Source organism: Rhynchophorus ferrugineus, unplaced genomic scaffold (assembly GCF_030347505.1).
Source record: "Rhynchophorus ferrugineus isolate W39M unplaced genomic scaffold, kcgeb_rfMv2 rfM2, whole genome shotgun sequence".
NCBI lineage: Eukaryota > Metazoa > Arthropoda > Insecta > Coleoptera > Curculionidae > Rhynchophorus > Rhynchophorus ferrugineus.
Genome location: NW_027472581.1, coordinates 13,638,854 through 13,658,563, shown reverse-complemented (window position 1 = coordinate 13,658,563; position 19,710 = coordinate 13,638,854). Strand labels below are relative to the sequence as shown.

At 30.7% G+C, this 19,710-nt stretch overlaps 1 protein-coding gene and 1 non-coding gene across 5 annotated transcripts in view; one reads left to right on the top strand and one right to left on the bottom strand.

The window, feature by feature from the left end:
* The window catches only part of LOC143191833 (uncharacterized), a 401,964-nt gene that overhangs the window by 55,839 nt on the left and 326,415 nt on the right, over nt 1-19,710 (bottom strand). The gene's annotated exons all lie outside the window — the stretch shown is intronic.
* On the top strand, nt 2,597-2,667 carry TRNAG-GCC (transfer RNA glycine (anticodon GCC)). The gene has a single exon. It is a non-coding gene; the product is annotated as a tRNA-Gly (tRNA).

Here is a 19,710-nt window from a genome sequence, read left to right as displayed (position 1 = left end):
GTGACCAACTTAGAAATCATCACAGAGGACATCCGGTCTTACTCAGCTTGGTTACTGGCTTGACTGGGAGATTAAGGAAATAAAGAAAATTACAAATGTTAGACAATAACAAACATGAATTTACGACCATACCACAGCAGGATTCGAACCCCCGATTATAGCTGTAATAGGAAGACCGTCCTGTCGCCTTTATCACTGCGCCAGCCAAGCCTTTGAGAGTTTAATATGAGTGTTAATGACCATTTGGGATATGACAGAGCAGCGTCGCCATAATGTTCTAAAAGCAGCAGCATTTTAGCAGCAGACATTTTTCAAATTAAACAGGAAAAGTAATGAAAGTCAAAAGTATAATATTGAGCCTTTGTATATGTCAAATATATAAATGTCAAAGAAAAACAAAATAATGAATTTAATAGACAACAACCTCATCAAGCAATAACATCCAACGATTTTTTTTGGAGTGATATTTCGCATTTTCCTAATATATATCGCTAATCAAAATACATGCAAGCGCCTAATAGTATATTATATTATATCCCTTGAGCAAGTATTTAAATATATAAGCTGATCAGCATAAAAGAGCGAAGAAATTCTTTCTTAAACATTAAATTGTCTCGGAAGATATGGATGATTTAGTGACGAGGCAAAGTTTAAACGCATTTTTCTCAAGACGATTAAACAATACTTCAAATTTAACTGAACGGGTTTACTTGATATAGTGTTAGCCATCTCTATACATGTTTCTGTTGTATAAAAGTAAAACTGCAACAAAATTGTTACTTATCCTATTTTTAAAAAGTACTAAAAAATATATCGGTTTTTTCGGACAGTTGTAATTTAGGGAAAAAATCTTGTTTGACATTTTTTATTTTAATAATGCATAGAAAAGAGGATTAGTCAGTTGCTAAGCTGTCTGAAAGTGCTTTGAGACTTTTTTTAATATATTTTAAAGTCTCCTTTTCACCAACCATTATCTGGACTGGACCTACTGTTTAACGTCGTCCTTGGCATTAAACCTACCGACTGGCGAGTGACCAACTTAGAAATCATCCCAGAGGACATCCGGTCTTACTCAGCTTGGTTACTGGCTTGACTGGGAGATTAAGGAAATAAGGAAAATTATAAATGTTAAACAATCACAAACATGAATCTACGACCATACCACAGCAGAATTCGAACCCCCGATTATAGCTATAATAGGAAGATCGTCCTGTCGCCTTTATCACTGCGACAACCAAGCCTTTGAGAGTTTAATATGAGTCTTAATGGCCATTTGGAATATGACAGGGCAGCGTCGCCATAATGTTCTAAAAGCAGCAGCATTTTAGCAGCAGAAATTTTTCAAATTAAACAGGAAATGTAATGAAAGTCAAAAGTATAATATTGAGCCTTTGTATATGTCAAATATATAAATGTCAAACAAAAACAAAATAATGAATTTAATAGACAACAACCTCATCAAGCAATAACATCCAACGAGTTTGCTTGGAGTGATATTTCGCATTTTCCCTAATATATATCGCTAATCAAAATACATGCAAGTACCTAATAGTATATTATATTATATCCCTTGAGCAAGTATTTAAATATATAAGCTGATCAGCATAAAAGAGCGAAGAAATTCTTTCTTAAACATTTAGGTTCTATAAATTTTTCTATATATAAGTTCTATTTAATGTATTCAAACAGAATAGCTATTTCGTCTACAAAATAATAAACTACAGAGTTCAAATTACATTATTTGTAGAAAGTACTTAAGTCCCATTAATCAGCATTAACATCTGAACATTCAAGCAAATTGATATTAATTTCTCACCCTTAGAATCTAGCTCGTCCAGCTCCTCAACTATTTCATTCACATTGGTTTTTTAGGGGAGGTCTAAAAGGACGTTAACTACCGACTTTTGCAGAAGGTGGCAAAACTTCTCATGCGTTCATTTAACATTATAAAAACGAAGATTTTTTCATTGTTTCTTATTTCCCCTTTGGCTGATATATTGTCTAGTGGAGACTTCCCAAATAGATGGTATTAATGTCAAAATATACTTCTTTTATGGTAATAACTGAACCACTAATAAATATATAGATCATATATCATATAAGACTGTAATAGTTTTGCTAGAACATAAGCAATTTTTCATATATTTTCCTTGACTATTTCGATAAATGTGACTGAAATTACATTGGTGCAGCTTTGAATAACGATGATGAAGGTTAACACGTAACTATCAGTTATCAAATTGTCTTATTTCTTTTTGAACCGCTTTATCGCAGAAAATATCGCTATTGTTTTGTTACACGTGTTTAGGAGGTCAATCATAAAGTCAATTTGTTGCGGGCTGCTTATCGCTACGTAAGCAACGAAGAGCTGTAGAAAATACCAAACCAAACCACACAAACTTGTATAGTGAATATAAATGTTACTCTAAACTTTAGCCTAAGTAGTTTAGTTTTATCCATTCCGTACTTGCCTTGCTTATAATATAAGATGCAATTAATTTAAAAAAAGATTTATGGTTATTTTTTAGAAAAACTATTAATTTTAAAATCACTACAAAAATTGTTTTATACCGTTTTATTAACACCAAGTTTGTAAGCATCGGTGGTTCAGTGGTAGAATGCTCGCCTGCCACGCGGGCGGCCCGGGTTCGATTCCCGGCCGATGCAACACTTTTTTTAATCTAATTTATTCACTTCAACAGAGTTCTCGTCATTCGGCGGTCATATGCCCCACAAAATAAAATCAAAAATAGTGTTTCTTTCTTAGTTAATTCGGTAAACTGAGTGAGTCAGACCCTCTGATTGGGGATGAATGTTTACTCATCATCAGAGTCGTCGACTATTATCAACAGCTCATTAGGCATTGTTCTATCATTACAAAGAGCACGTGTTGCAATCTTAAATTTAGTCTATACATAGTCGCTTATTCCAAGAAACTTGTTACCTAAAACACGCAGGAAGTCGCAGAAGAAAGTAATTTATACAGTTATAAAAACATCGTGTGCTCTTTGCGGCTCCTTGATTTATATTCAAATTCGTCTTAAAACAATTGAACGTAAAAGCCGTCATCTGTCTGATGAATGACCATTAAAACAGCATGTGACATTAACAAATAAATACATAAAAAGCTGTATATGTGAAAGAACACGAGTGTTATAAGACATAAAAGAAAGCTGCTGATATTTATAATATGGTACCTCTTGAGTATTAACACTTCCTTGTAAAACCACTAATAAATCAATAATAGAACTAATAAGACAATCACTGAGAGGCAAATCCGGAAAGTACACTGGACAGGTAATTTTAATTTTGTCGATATATCTGCAATTCAATATTTGTAATTCGTAAAATAGAATTATCATAACATCAGTAATATTTATCTTAAAAAATTAAAATATGTTTCAATAAAATGTATTTCTCCTTCTTTTGTCTATTAATTTAAACAGATATTTCTAATTAATTATTCTCTATCACTATATATTAGGTGTTAGGTGTGCATGAACTATTTTTTTTTCAATTTAAAAAACATTTACTGAGAAACATTTGTACAATATATAATAAACAAAAGAGTTTCCATACATTTCCTATCCTTCTTTCCCTATTGTATTTCTGAACATCAATTTGGTTTTAACATTAGACAGTTGATCAAGTATCACCAATGTCATAGAAAAATCACTACAAGAAAATAAAATTTGTTCTGCTATATGTTTAGATGTTACTGAACCTTTCGATAAAGATTGGCTTGAAGGTGTAAAGCATAAGATTTACATGCTTCTCGACCAATATTCAAACATTTTAGAGTAATATATAACTGACCGATATTTTAGAGTCAAACAAGATGCCTATTCTAACTTAAGGAAAATACAAGGTGTACCACAGAGAAGTGTATTGTACCAGTTGCATTTGCGTTGTACATTCATGCAAGTTGTATTGTACATTCAATGAAAATGTTGTTGCTACATTTGCAGGTGACACTGCAATTCTAGGAGATAACAACAGTGAATCGATCAAGCGAAAAGTTACAAACAGCTATTTCCGAAATACAATGCTGGATAGAAAATTGGCGCATCAAAATAGAGTCGTCATCAAACTAATCACCAATAAATGAAGCAAGCGTAAGCTACTATATATAAATCAACAAATAGTCCTGTAACAACAAGTGTGGACTTATGGTGTTTGACTCTGGGGTTGTACCTGCTAAAGAAATAGAAATATCACACAAAGATTTCAAAGTAAGCTACTTCGACGGCTATTCGTAACGACATTTGCATAAAGACCTAGAGGTAGAAACTGTCGATAACGCTATCAAAAACTATGCCCAAAAGCATGAACAGCGGCTCCATCAGCACATTAATGCTGATGTTCTTGAGCTCCTGAGAAGATTAAAGAGAGTAAAACTATTAGATTTAGTTCAGTGGAATTATAAGTAAAACTTAGCAAAATAATAGTGACATAGATGTTACGCCTAAAGTGTCGATCGTAGAATAAGAATTTTGTAATTTTAAAATAGTAACAAAGTAGGATAGATTATAGCAATCTATCTATAAATAAAATGCAATCTATACATAACAATTAAAAAAACTTTCAACTTTTTCCTATCTTTTTGGCAACCTGACAAGCATCCAATAATCGATTTTTAAACTTATTCGGCATTTCAAGACTATCATATACAAGTTAAAACCTAAACAATTGCTATATGACGAAGCAATATCAAATTTCTGAAATTCAAAGCAACAAAATTTATTAATGTCGAAAACTCAATTTTGAGTGTTCCATAATTAACCAATAACTCGTTAACTCAATAATACTATTACCTTATGTAGAGAATTAGCAGTATCACTGAAGTTAACAGTTGGGTTAGATTTTTTGTCACTGTTGTTTGATAATGACATTTTCACCAATATATATCGCTAATTAAAATACATGCAAGCTCCTAATAAAAATAGGTGTATCTTTTTTTAGAACTGATAAAGTTTATATTATTTTGCCAGTGTTCCAGTTTTCCACATTATCTCTAAAAGGTATATAATTACATTTTGCTGAATAACTTGATTTCGATATGCAAATTCACAAAGCATCAATTTCAGGGAAAGTCCACTTCGACTAACTAAAACGATTCTTGATAAAGAACGTCCTTGATTAATCGAAGTAATGATGATGATAAAACGGAAGCTCACAACTTAAACTAAATTTTCATGACAGATTATTATCGATTATAATTGAGAATTGAATATGTTTTGAGTGGTTTGGACCAGGTCAAAGCAAGTTAAATCCTAACCTTTTCCGTTGTATTCACCAGCCTTGCTGTCTACTACTTCTAACAGAAAGTCTACTCAATCTATTGTCATGGTAAGGACGAAGATCGGAAATTATCATTAAAATAAGTACTGAAGGAAAGAGGTTACTCATATTAAGAAAATGGTTAATGATAGATAAAATATTATTGATTTTAATAAATAAATACCTGATAAAATTATGTTATTGCTAACATGATCAAATTACTCTCCCGTTACGTTACGTTATTACCGACAGTAGCTGATGGGACGAGACGACTGATAAAGTGGGATTATATTCCCATCAAAGATAAATTAAAATTTCATGTCGCCCGTGTAGACTTAATTGACAGGACAATGGGTCGGAACGCTTTAGCTCCTCCTGCAGCATTCACATTAGGAAGACGACAACCTGTTGTCTCTGAAGAGATATACATATACGATAAAATATGTAAATTGAAAATTGGATATTCAGTAAAAAATAACTCAGAAGGAAATATATTATTTCCAATAGTGAAACTAATACCACATTAAAGAAGACGATATATAAAAACAAGTTCAAAATGGTTTAGTATAATCACACATTTTAGTATTACAATGATATAGTAAAAAAACATTATTATCTTCAAAAAAGGTTTATGCACTATAATACTTCTTCAATAGTTTTTACGTTAAAATAAATATATACAATTGCGTGTCTATATATAAAATAAGCGTCACAATAATTATTTGTATCAAGTTGGACAAAAAGCACGATTAATTAAACTCAAAGTCAAAGAACTGTACTGGTTAGTCGGAAAATACTACTAATTTGACATAAGATCAAAGATATTGGTTTATCGGTCAATTACAGAGTCTATTTAGACTTAAGGGGTGCAAATATAGGGTTATACCAAGACAAAAAACCTATTAGTAATACAACGCTGATAAAGTAAAGCTCTTCAATGATCGCGAATTCAAATGAAGCTACGAAGTTATCCAATATTTCGTCTTAAAACATGAAGTTTACTAAATCACAGCAACGTAGAAGCAGTAGAGCTACTGGACAACATGCAGAAAATCAGAATATTGAAAGAAACTGGTACTAAATGAACTAATATAGTGATAAATGTTATTCTTTATTTTAAGTAATCTAACTAATTCTAAGTAATTTTAACATGGGAAATATTATTGTGTATTGACGAATGTACGATAGAACAACAGTAATAAATTAATTTGAATTAAGTATATCTCAAGTAAGATGTAAGTAAAAGATAACAACAATTATTTACTGAGAAAGATGGGACAAAATAAAGATTGATTTATTAGTCTCCTTAATCCTCATTACCTTCAAAGATAATTCAAATTAAATCAAAAACAATAAGTCGGATATTACATTAGTCTGATAATATTGTTTCCAGTACTTATTTTTATCTTATAATGTGAAAAATTGCATGAATCGAAATCATAATATAATTTTTTAGCATTAAATATTAAATCCTATATCAATATCGTATAATCAATATCAAATTGAAAACTTGTAATAAAACTGAATATCACACCTCAATCAATAAAACCTAAACCAATAGATAAAGTAAACATACTGTTATTGATATTGAAAAAGATAAATACATTTCGTGAATTATTCTATGAAAGTTTGTTGCTGTTGGGTGCCTGTTAGGAGAAAGGTCACGACTAATACAGAAAAAACAAACTTATTAATGAAGATCATAGAAAGTTGTTGTAAAAATAAACTTAATTATACTAGAAAGAAAGTCCAGTTGATGTACATAGTAGAAATTAAATGTATATTCCCGACAGGATTGGAGTTGAGGAGAAAAATATTCTATTATTCATTGATAATTATCTTAACCTCTTTACAATCTCTACTTTCAACATATCCTTCCAATGTTTACAATAGTCTTTCTCATAAAATATTTTGTGTTCAGTCGTGGAGCTAGAAAAGTCTATGACAGGTGGTCAGATACATTTTAGTTTTTCGGTGATTGGATAACAATCTTAACTATAAATTAATGTAACAGGTCAATTGAAAAATCCCCGGCCTACCATAGTAAAACAAATTTTCTTGGTTTTTCGGAGATTTCGTCCTTCAAACGGCCCAATTGGTCTATTGACTATCGGCTATTGATGGTCCTTGCGTTTTAAAGGTAGTCAATAAAAATTATTCCATGTGCATCCCAAAATACAGATGCCATAACCTTGCCAGCCGACTGTTGTGTTTTCCTGCGCTTTGGAGTGGGTTCATCGTGTGCAGTGCACTCGGATGACTGTCGAATGGTCTTCGGAGTGAAATGCTGGAGCCATGTTTCATCCATTTTCACATATCGACGCAAAATCTCGGGCTTATTACGCTTGATCATCATCAAGAACTGTCCGAATCATCAACTCGTCGTTGTTTTGGATCAAAAGTGAGCTCGCGCGGTACCCACTTTGTACAGAGCTTTCCCATACCCAAATATTTGTGAATGATATAATGTACATCTTCAGTTGATATCTTTAGAATGTCTGCTATTTCATTCAATTTCAATCACCATCATTCAAAATCTTTTTGTGGATTTTTTTAATGTTTTCGTCGGTAGCAACCTCTTTTGGGCGTCCACTGAGTTCATCGTCTTCGGTGCTCATTTAACCACGTCTAACCTTAGCATACTAATCCTTTATGGTTCATTTTCCTGGAGCGATGTCCGGAAACTCGGCATCAGTCCAAATTTTTGCTTCAACTTCAACAACAACATTTTTTCACAATAACAAAAGTTGCTTCACTCAAAATGCTACAAATCACAAACTAATGGTCCGACAGCTGTCAAATTTATACCCGCATCTTTTGAGGGTTAAGGCTAACTAAAAACATATCAATTGACCTGTTATTACTACTATTTTGTACTTGGATCGATTCAATTGTAATTTCCGGCAGAGTGCATGACAAACACATCAGTATGTAATTCTTGATGCGTTAATAAGTTCGTGTGGTTTGGTTAGCTTCAATCTTCTGATTTCCTGTGTTGCTCAATGGCTATATTGCTTCCACATTGCTGTGTATTACTATATTTCATTACTATTCAAAGTTATTTTGTACATACGTCATCTAAATTTGTGACGCCAAAACGTCGTAATGTTGCCGCGTCAACTTTGAGTTTTAGTTCAATTTGGCTTTGACATACAACAAAATTGTAATCTAAATAAAATTAATTGAACAAAAATGTTATTAAATATAATTTATGTTAACATCATAGTACATTTAAAAACGATAGTTAATATACACCCACAATGGTTTATCGGTAAGAGTTATAACCTCTTATCACTATTGCTTTCAAGAATTTTGCATACGTCTGATCACCCTACGATTTTAACAGGCTTATTCATTTACGTGTTCGAACTAATCAGATAGCATTGTGTATTTTTTTAACTAGAATAAAATGGGAAGGAAAATATTGTCTGATTCTAAAACGATTTTACAAATTGCGGAAGGCAATACGTTAAACATCTTGATAACGCATGTACACAAAACCTTGAATAGACTACTTCTGCTATGATTTTTGTCTAACATGATTTTATAAATTTCATTTTCCATCGAGGGGAATGCCAAGGTATTTTGCTCATTTTACTTGACGAATTGGGCACTCCTCTAGTGATACAATTAAGTTTCTGTCTTTTCTGTCCTTTGTGGATCTGACTACCGCTTGTACTTTTTCTATAACTCTAGGCTGAAATATATATTTTATCAAAATGGCAGTGTCGTCAGAAAATATTTCAAGTACTGTTACTTTTGTTGTTAGGATATTGACAGTGTAGTGAAGATACAAGAATAGCCCCAAGACACTACCCTACGGAACTCTATCCGATATCAGTGAATATATGAATATAATAAGTTATACATACAAAAAAAATGTTCGAGTTGTAGCTAATACAGAAATTAAATAGCTTTTTTCAAATAAAATTTGGTGAGCCAAGATTTTTTAAAGAAAGAAAAAGGTATAAACATCGCATTATTATCTTTAATATTCATGGTCTAGTGCACGAAAAACTAGTTCTGGTGATGGCAGATGGATAATAACCAGTATTTTTTGCCGTACTGAATTGACTACGTGGGAAAACCTGTCAAACTAATATTGTGGAATAATAATTAGTGAGTATTTTGAACGATTATTTACCGTTACGTTCTAATCATTTAAAAATTGTATCTAAGCGTTTCCCGTCTTAAGTATTGATGAATATGACAAAGAACTATAAGAGAAGGGTTTCAAATAAGTATTATTCATAATTAACGCAATATTTCGAATAAATTCTTTTCATAATATTTGGAAAATAGCTAGCTAATTACCGGCCTATAAGTAAAACACTGACAATTTCCAAAATAGAAATTATACGTAAAGAAGTTTAATAATATAAAAGAAATATTATTCCAGAACATCAATTCGTAATAAGCACGGACCTATAGAACAAGTGCATAGACCAGCCAATAAAATAAATATAGACTTAAATGCCAACATATCTCAAACCTTTGATAAAGTTTGGCATACAGAGTTACAGAGTAAATTAAAGAAATTCTCCGTTATCCTCACGTACCAGGTTCGATGCTATATCTCCAATATACAATTCATCTACCAACCACCAAAATTACTGTTATAGCAATACATGCAGCCACAAGGAGCTTCCAAATACAGTACAACCGTGGCAGAAAACATGACGTATGATCGCAAATTAAACAACATATATCCATATAACTTCTACTCTGCGTAGAAGAAGTTGTCTATCAATGAATATCAATAAATTTCAACTTCTCCAGGAGAGGATACTAAATATATTTGCATGTATCTAGATCGAAGCCCAACTTGGAATAAGCACATACATGCTAAACACAAACCACTTGGTTTTCGTAAATATTATTTGGACTCATAGGGTCCAAACATGTGGTTGTATTAAAAAAGATGTTTAACAATTCCCAATACAAAATGCTTACTAACCAAAGCAAAGTACAAGCAATACAGCTACTGTGATCAGAATATAGAGGCGAAACAAACCACATACACTTGTATAGTGTATAAGTGTTGGATCTTAACTTTAGCTTAAGCAGTCTAATTTAATGTTAAATTGGGAAATACGTACTAATGTATTAATCTCACACACTCGTGCAAGTACAACTGAACAATAAATTAATTTTATAAATTAAGATTCTCTAATAATCATATATAAATAAAATGTAATTAAATAAAAACAAAATATAGTCAAGTACGTAGATTAATACGTTCAACGTTGATTATTGAACAGATTATGAAACCACAATAATGAGAAAATACATACAAAAATGTAACCAAGACTCAGTACTAGATCGTCTATAAAATAATAAATAAATTATAGTGCGCACAAAATCACTATTATGCAATATTAAAAGATAGAGATGCCGAAATAATATCGATATGTCGATATTTTCTTCAAAATTATTTTATTTCATATTTGAAGAAATATATTATATTTTTTTTCTCGATATATCAATACGATGGTCACTATTTATATATCGGGAATAGGAAAAAAACAAACAAATAGTTAAGCTGTGAATATATATTTATTGTTTTTCAAAGTACTCGCCACGATTAGCGATACACTTTTGTATACGCTTAAACCAATTTTTAAAGCACTTATTCCATTCCGAATGAGGTATCTTTAAAACATTATCTAAGAACGCTTCAATAGCTTCTTCGGGTGATGAAAGTCGTTGACCATGCAGTTTATTCCTTACGGATGGGAAAAGAAGTCATTGCCAAATCAGGGCTATACGGCGGATGACCCATAAATTCGATGTTTTGAGTGCTCATATAGTCTCTTGTTCGAACCGATGTATGAGAGCTCGCATTGTCATGATGAAGAACAATTCGGCGTCTCTTGTTTGTTTTCCTTATTTCACCGAAGTCTTCTGGCAAACAAATGGTTGTGTACCAATCAGAATTTACTGTCCTACGATCCTCTAGAGGCACTGTTGCACTATTGCACTATTGCATTTTCTTTTAAGTGCTTCGTGTGCGAACAACTTTTGTTGGATTTAGTTCATCTTGGAACGCCCATATAGTCGACTGCTGCTTACTTTCGGGCTCATACGAATTTATCCATGATTCGTCACCTGTCACGATTTTATAAACGTCTTTCGAAACACCGCGATTGAATTTCTTAATCATTTCTTTGCACCAATCGACACGAGCCTTTTTTTAGCGATTGTCTAATTGTGTGGGATCCAACGCGAACATAACTTCCGAACAGCTGGAACTAATGCTTAGCTCACAATAGGTGACATGAAGATCTTGCTTAATCATTTCGCACACAGCATCGATGTTTTCTGACACAACAGCCGATTTTGGACGACCTTCAGGAAACTCGTCGGACGGTTCGTTTTTGATGGAGCTTAATCGCCAAAAGTCAAATTAAGTTGATTGATGCACTCTTATTGCGAAAATCCACGTCGAAAATCGTAAAAAATCATCACACGAAATGTTCACGATTCAGTTCAATTTTTTACTGAGACGAAACTTAAACGAAACTTAGACGAAACAACTAAATATAAAATAAACAAATAGCGTCCTTGCGACAAAATGTTCTGAATACGTATATCGTCAAAAATGTCAAACTTTACGATGGAACCGTCAGATGGACTCACATGACAATAGTGTTGCAAATTCCCGAAATATAAATAGTGGCCCTCATATTTTTTCTACAGAAATATCGATGGTTGCTACAGAAGTATCGTGGAAAAGTAGGAATGTTGCGCAAAAGATTCGATACGTGCATCGACACAAAGTGAATTTTGCGTGTTTTAATACAGATTTTTTATTCTATATATATATATATATATATATATATATATATATATATATATATATATATATATATATATATATATATATATATATATATATATTTTAAAATATCAAAATCGATATATCAGTATTTTTCTACGCGGTCGACCTCCTTAGTAAAAGATTTGCTAAAATTACGAGTACAATACCGCTCTAATAGTAGTCAATTTTTTTTCACTGAAAGGCGAGTATTCTATTGTATATGATTACTGTGACCTGATTAATATTAAAAATTAATTCGACAATATCTATAAAGCGGTTTGATTTAAAATAAAATAATTATTAAATAGTATAAAAGGAAATATGTTAGCACGTAAAAAATGAACTAGGTTACTTTTAACTAAGGCATTATTGCGCAATTATTTTTGACAAGTACAGTATTGATATAACCGATACAATAAATACCTGTACAATATGACCTTATTTTTGTTTCAAATTTTAATGACTTTTACGCATAATAATAGCTAATATATTGCTATATCTATAAACGAAGTTTAAAATCATGGCCCACTTGTTGCGAAACAAACCAGCTGAAAAACAGTTAATGGTAGTCCGCCAGAGGACATGTACAGTGATTAGTTTTACTTGCTGATCATGTCGAACTGGTACTATAAACGTACTACTATGGCAGAAATAAAGTTAATCTCGTAACCACGCCATAGAAAGTTTAATTGGGATTTATATAACTTATTGTGCGATTTTTTAGCCAATATTCAAGTGTTTTTTATTCGTTATAATAATAAAACGGCATTAAGTCTAATAAATGATTGAATAAACATTGTATGAGTATTTTGATTGCCTGCGGTTTTATTTAATATATTCATACATGGGTATAAAGCTTGTCATATTTAACGGGACTTCGGCAAATCGAGAACTCCTTTAATAATAGCAAGTTTCAATATAATTATGTGCCGTGTGTGTGTAACTGTTGATCGGGCCCGTTAGTACTGACTGTTAAACTATCTGATGGATATGCTGAGATTATCTTAGCTTCAGGTATATATAATCTATCCATAATTATTTTGTACATACGTCATCAAGATGTCTAATATATCGCCTGTTGTTATTTGTAAATTCGTTTTAGAATAAAACAATATTTTACATTTCATTTTATTCTAGTTAAAAAGAGACACAAAGTTATCTGATAAGTACGAACGTGTAACCCAACTAGTCTGCTAAAGTTGTCTGGTTGTCAAACGTGTGCAAAATTCTTCACAACTATAACGATAAGAGGTTATAAACCGGCAAACGTCATTTAAGTTATTTGCTTGTTTTGATAAATTTCAAATCGCTGCTTTTGAGTGAAGCAACTTTTGTTATTGTGAAAAAGGAATTTCGCGTGTTGATAAAATATTGCTTTTTTGAAGGGAATACAGTTGAAGCAAAAACTTGGCTTGATAAAAATATTAACTGTAAACGTGTACATCATATCATTCCCAAATATTTGGGTATGAGCAGCTTAAGTGGGTGCCGCGCTAGCTCACTTTTGATCAAAAAAAAAACGACGAGTTGATTTTTTCGGAGCAGCGTTTGAAGATGAACAAGCGTAATCAACCCGAGTTTTTGCGTCGATATGTGACAATGGATGAAACATGGCCCTATCATTTCACTCCGAAGTCCAATTGACAGTCATCCGAGTGGACTGTATACGATGAACCCGCTCCAAAGCATGGGAAACGCAACAGTCGACTGGTAAGGTTACGGCGTCTGTATTTTGGGATGCACATTGAATAATTTTCATTGACTGCCTTGAAAAAGGAAGCACCATCAACATCGACTATTACATAACGTTAATGGATCGTTTGAAGGACGAAGTCGCCAAAAAAACGGCCACTTGAAGAGAAAGAAACTGGTGCTTCACCAAGACAATGCACTGTGTCACAAATCAGTGAAAACGATGGAAAAAATCCATGAATTGTGCTTCGAATTGCTTCCTCATCCACCGTAATCTCCAGATCTGACTACTTCCTGTTCACATATCTCAAAAGAATGCTCGCTAGGAAGAAATGTTCGTCGAGCAAAGAGGTGATCGCCGAAACTGAGGCCTATTTTGAAGGAGGGTCGCTATAGTCACCCTTGAAGGGAATTATGTTGATAAAAAAATTATTTTGCCAAAAAATGTCTTTTACTATGGTAGGCCGGGAACTTTTCAATTGATCTGTTATGCATTAGATTTACTATAATGTTAAAAAAATTATATTTGATAACAATATTTTTGTTTAATTATTGTATCTAGATCAGGATTTTAATGTATGTCAAAGCCAAACTGAACTAAAGCTCAGAGTTGATGCGGCAACATTGCGGCGTTTTGATGTAACAAACTTAGATGACGTATGTACAAAATAACTTTGTATATACTGTATATTAAGGCACTAATTTATATTTTATATCCTCAATCTATAATCACTTTACTAAATTGAATATATATGTAATGGCTGTATGATAAATACTAATACTAGGTTTAGTTCACATAGGTCTGTTAATTTTTAACACTGCTGTTCAAAATGTTAATATTTATGTGCTAAATTAATTTCTAAGTGATAGTCATAGAAATAGACTTCTATGGGGCTTTGGGGTCTTGAGATCTTGACAGAAAAACTGACATTTGGAATAATGTTATTTTAAATGCTCGCCAAAACATTATTTAAATAATTTTGTTTTATCATTATGCATTCCAATATGTATTGATTAATATATCGGTAAATACTCCAATAATGTTAATTGAAATACAAAGACCTTCAAGTAGTGTTAAGCAAGTTCCATCTTTACAACGTGGTACGTACGTATGTGTGATAGTTAACAGAGGAACTTAGATCAATATTTACGTATAAATAGTTTACAAAAAGGCACAAAACTGATTTCGTAGCTAGGAGAAAAAAATATCGACTACAAAAAAATTGATATTTATTTTTCGATGTTTTATATATTTTTAAAATTAAATACCAGATAACATTAAACAGATAACAGTATATAACGCTCTATATTACATTTTTATATACTTTATTATTTATATTATATTTTTGAAAAAATATCGGTTAAAAAATATATCTATATCGAATTTATTTCGGCATCGCTAGTTTGTATTTACATAGCGGATTGTTAGACAGGTAAGCAGTGACACTCTATCAAGTTAATTTCCGTTTTATTGGCAATATTTTAGAATTATAATTTATAACATTTAATAAAATAGTTCATTTAATATGTATAAATTTTATTTGTTCAGGTCTAGTATGATGACATTTTATTGGATTATAAAATTCAACGACCAAAATTCAAAATATTGCGGAATATTAGACAAGAACATAACAACCAGGAATGGAATTTTACTATATATAAAATAAAAATTTAAATAACAATTTGCCTAAAGTTTTAATAGTTCCACTTTAATTGTATTATTCCATCAGTTATTGCCTAATTACCTATTATTCAGTATCGAAATAATAGCCCTGAATGACAGTCTTGACCTGGGACACATTCATTCAATTTATTTTTAATTTTCTTTCTAAGAACACGCAAGTAGGGCACCATTCATTAATTAAGCCATTGTAGAGTAATTACTGCGGTAATAAGCGTTTGAAATATAGTAATTTTACTTAACGGGTGAAATCGTATGTTTCTTACCTCAGCTGCAACTTCGGATGATTACTATATCATATATTATTGAGATATTCTTTCTCTATTACTGCTGTAATTTCATTTTCTGTTCAATATTTGCGCAATTTCACCCTTAGCTTTGATATTACAAAAATAATAACTTGTAAGTATATAATCTGAACGCCACCATAAAAAAACGTAATTTGCATCACAATTTTGTAACTACTGTAAACTGAAAATTTAACTACTAACTTTGTTTTTTTCATAAACGAACGTCTAAGAAGAAATAAATTAAGTTTAATCCATTCCATATCTACAGTCATTAAAAAATAAAAATGTTTGGAAATCTATAAAGGAATATGTAATTAACGATAGTTGAATCGGTCTGAATTTGCAGCAATTACCATTTGTTTGTACACGTTTTGAGTTAATTTAACAATTTTAACGATTTTTCTTGGTTATGAGTCAAATTCGCATAGAGGTTAATTACTTCAACAGCATTAAAACACTATTATTAGACATAAGATGGGCAGTTTCATTAATTTCCATCCATACTTTAAAAAGTAAGGTTAATTTTGGGTGCTGGACGAGTAATAGTTTGTATTGATAACCAAATAAGAAAATATTCTCTCGATAACTTTCACACATTTGATACCCTATAAAAGCTAATACGTTTATTACCATGAAATATTGGAATATTTAGAAAATCGACAAAAAGTCTCCTTTATTCGACAAAACTTACAGTATTACAGAGTAATACATATAAAAAAACAGTAAAATTACTTAGTAAAGGACACGAAGGGGTTATGCAACTGTTCATGATTTAAACTAATTGCATTTAAATTTTTATACCATACGTAAATATTTTATCACCTTATTTTCTACATAAATTTAAGAGTTGGTATTATATTTTGATATGTGATATAATAATAATATATTTTTGAGCAAACCTCTATGCTGTTATACTGAATGCTTTGATTTTATTGTGTACAAGTATTATTTCGATTTCGGAGAATTATTTTATTTGGATTTACATAGAAATTGTTCAGCCAGGTAACAAAAATAATATGCCATAAAACAAAGAATAGTCTTTATCCAAGGGTAGGTTATAATTGTACCATAGCAGAATCTATAAAATTAATTGCTAGATATAACCCATAAAGCTAAATAACTAAAAAATTTCGTAGTCTCATAGCGTAGTACATTCAATAGGTGTAACTTTATTGAACCTGTCCAAAAATACCTATAATAAACTGATTACTTTATAGTAAGATGAAAGTTATTAAAAATTAATGAATATTTTCCACACGAATTCATTTGTTGTGACATAACAGTAGTTTTACTACAATTACTAAGTAATAGCGGTAATACTAACTTACATTAAGTAACAGGAATCGTAACCAATAAAGTAAATTGATAAATTTTGCAGAAAGATGTCATAAACAACATAAAATATGAATGCTAACAATTTGAATTTCGGAAAGGTCAACAATATCAAGATACCTCAATGTATGATATTATATTACTCTATAATCTTATTATATATATATATATATATATATATATAATAAAATACAATAACGAACATGGATAGTTTTACAAATACTACGAATTTCAAAATAACATTTATATAAATATATTTTATTACTCAAAACAATGGATGATACAGATATATATATATATATTGAAAGTTTTACTACCATCTAATTTAGAAGTGATAATAATAATTAAATATAGTTAGTACGAGATGCTTGCTATTATATATAATAAATTATTTAATTAACTGATTATACTTTACTTATATCTTTATATCTGATAGGCTTGAATATGTAACCGAATAAGCTTACAAAATTCATCTGGTTGTCAAACTTCTACAAACATCCTATAAAAAAACTAAGGAGAAATACAGTTACACATACAAATACAGAACAAAAAAGTTGACAAGGAGGCACCGCAACAAACGAAACAATAACTAAATAAAAACAAGACAGTGGATATACAATAGCAAATTAAGTGGATAAAGCCTCTAGGGGATACCACTACATAAAAAAACACGTCTAGAAATCTACCTCATAGACGGTGTGGAAAAGAGTATAATTTAAATATAATAAACCTACAAACTACTCCATTCGACTATAAAATTAATTGTAGTATAAATCATTCGATAATATATGAATTAGATGTACCATAATAAATAAATAAATTATATCTGATAACATGATTTTTGTTTTATTATTATATGTAGATTAGAATTTTGTTATATGTCAAAACCAAATTGAACTGAAACTCATAGTTGATGCGACATTTAGATGATATGAGTTCACTGTCTTAATGAACGTGATATATATTAGGTGTGGAAATAATATAAATTACAAATAAACAATCTTATCGTTAGACAAAAAAATAATTAAACCATATACTAAACTATATATAGCGAATGAAATATGCACATCCATTATGTTAGATAATCGAAAATAAGTACTAGCTATTAAAACAGCAAATATCAAAGAACAATATATTGCTGTATTCAGCCATGGAATACAAATTATAATTACTGATATTACTATAGAATTATATAAAAAACTGACAGATGCACTTCCGAAAACGAATTGTTTGAAGAAGAAGAAAGAATAAAACGATTCAAGCGAATTGGGGCGAGAAATCCATGGTTTATTATAAACCGCGGCAAGATAGTTTCATTAGAATTTCGCCACTGGTACGGCTTTTACTCTTAATTGTAAGAGAAACTCACACGGGGTAAAATTATTGAAGAAGTTCACACTTCCAACTAACTAAATAGAACCGAACATTGATACGAGTGTTATATTGTTAGATTATTAGTTAATAATCGAGGCATTTATGGATATTATAATTTTATTCAAGCTGTTGGTGATTAAATGTTGATGCCTAATTAAAATAGATGAATTAAAGAAGGAAGAAAGTGGGTTAATAAATAACAGATATTATTTTAATCATGCATGATATTGTTCTGCTTTCGTATAATTTTAAATATAAGACGTCATATTTGTATTGAAAATAATTGTTCGTACAATAAATTAATCACTATTTCAAGAACGGTTCTGATAACAAAATTTTTAAAATTAAAAATGCTGTTGATGAAGATACTGTGATATTGCGGTAGTAGAATTTGCCCCATGAACGTCATCAATAGCCTAATTTATTAAATTAAATATATCCTTTATCTATTAATATATCTAATAAAATTCAATCCAGTGTTATCAAAATATATGACGTCAGCATGTCGCATCAAATTGGACTTTTAGTTTACAGAATTTGTTGGTTATAACTTCTAATTATTTTCACTATCGTTTTGAAGAATTTTGTAGATATTTGTCGACATTATCAACACATATATAATTAAGACTGATTCTATAACGTGTTTCGACGTATCATTCAGTATTCTGTCTCTTTTTAGTCAGGAGACTTTATCTAGAAAAATGTGAAGGAAACATCCGCTAGAAATTTAAAAAGATTTTTATATGAAAGACTATATGTATTCATTAAAAATAAATAAGGAACTCAGTAAAAATTGTAAAATAATCAAACTTTGCTTTCTAACACAAAAAAAAAACATTTTAAATTAAATATGTACATAATAATCGTTGTAATAACTAAAAGCATTTGCAATTTCAGTTATAAATTATTATTTTACACATAGACAGTTCATTAGAAACAAGGTGGTGTATACCTCCATGATCAACTACATATACAATATTCAGTAGTCCCAGAGAAGAAGACACTTTATAGTGTTATTAGTGCGATAACATATGCTAACTATATTAGGAATGTTAAGAATAAAATATCTTAAAAACAAACTATATCCAAGTGATGTTACGCCCAATTTACTTTTTATAGAATCATATATGCATTATCACGATATATGATATATTTCGATCAATATCCATGTAAACAAATTAATTTAAATATTTATTAGCAATATATCTGGTAAAACCAAGCTTAAAGTTTAAAAAAGTTTT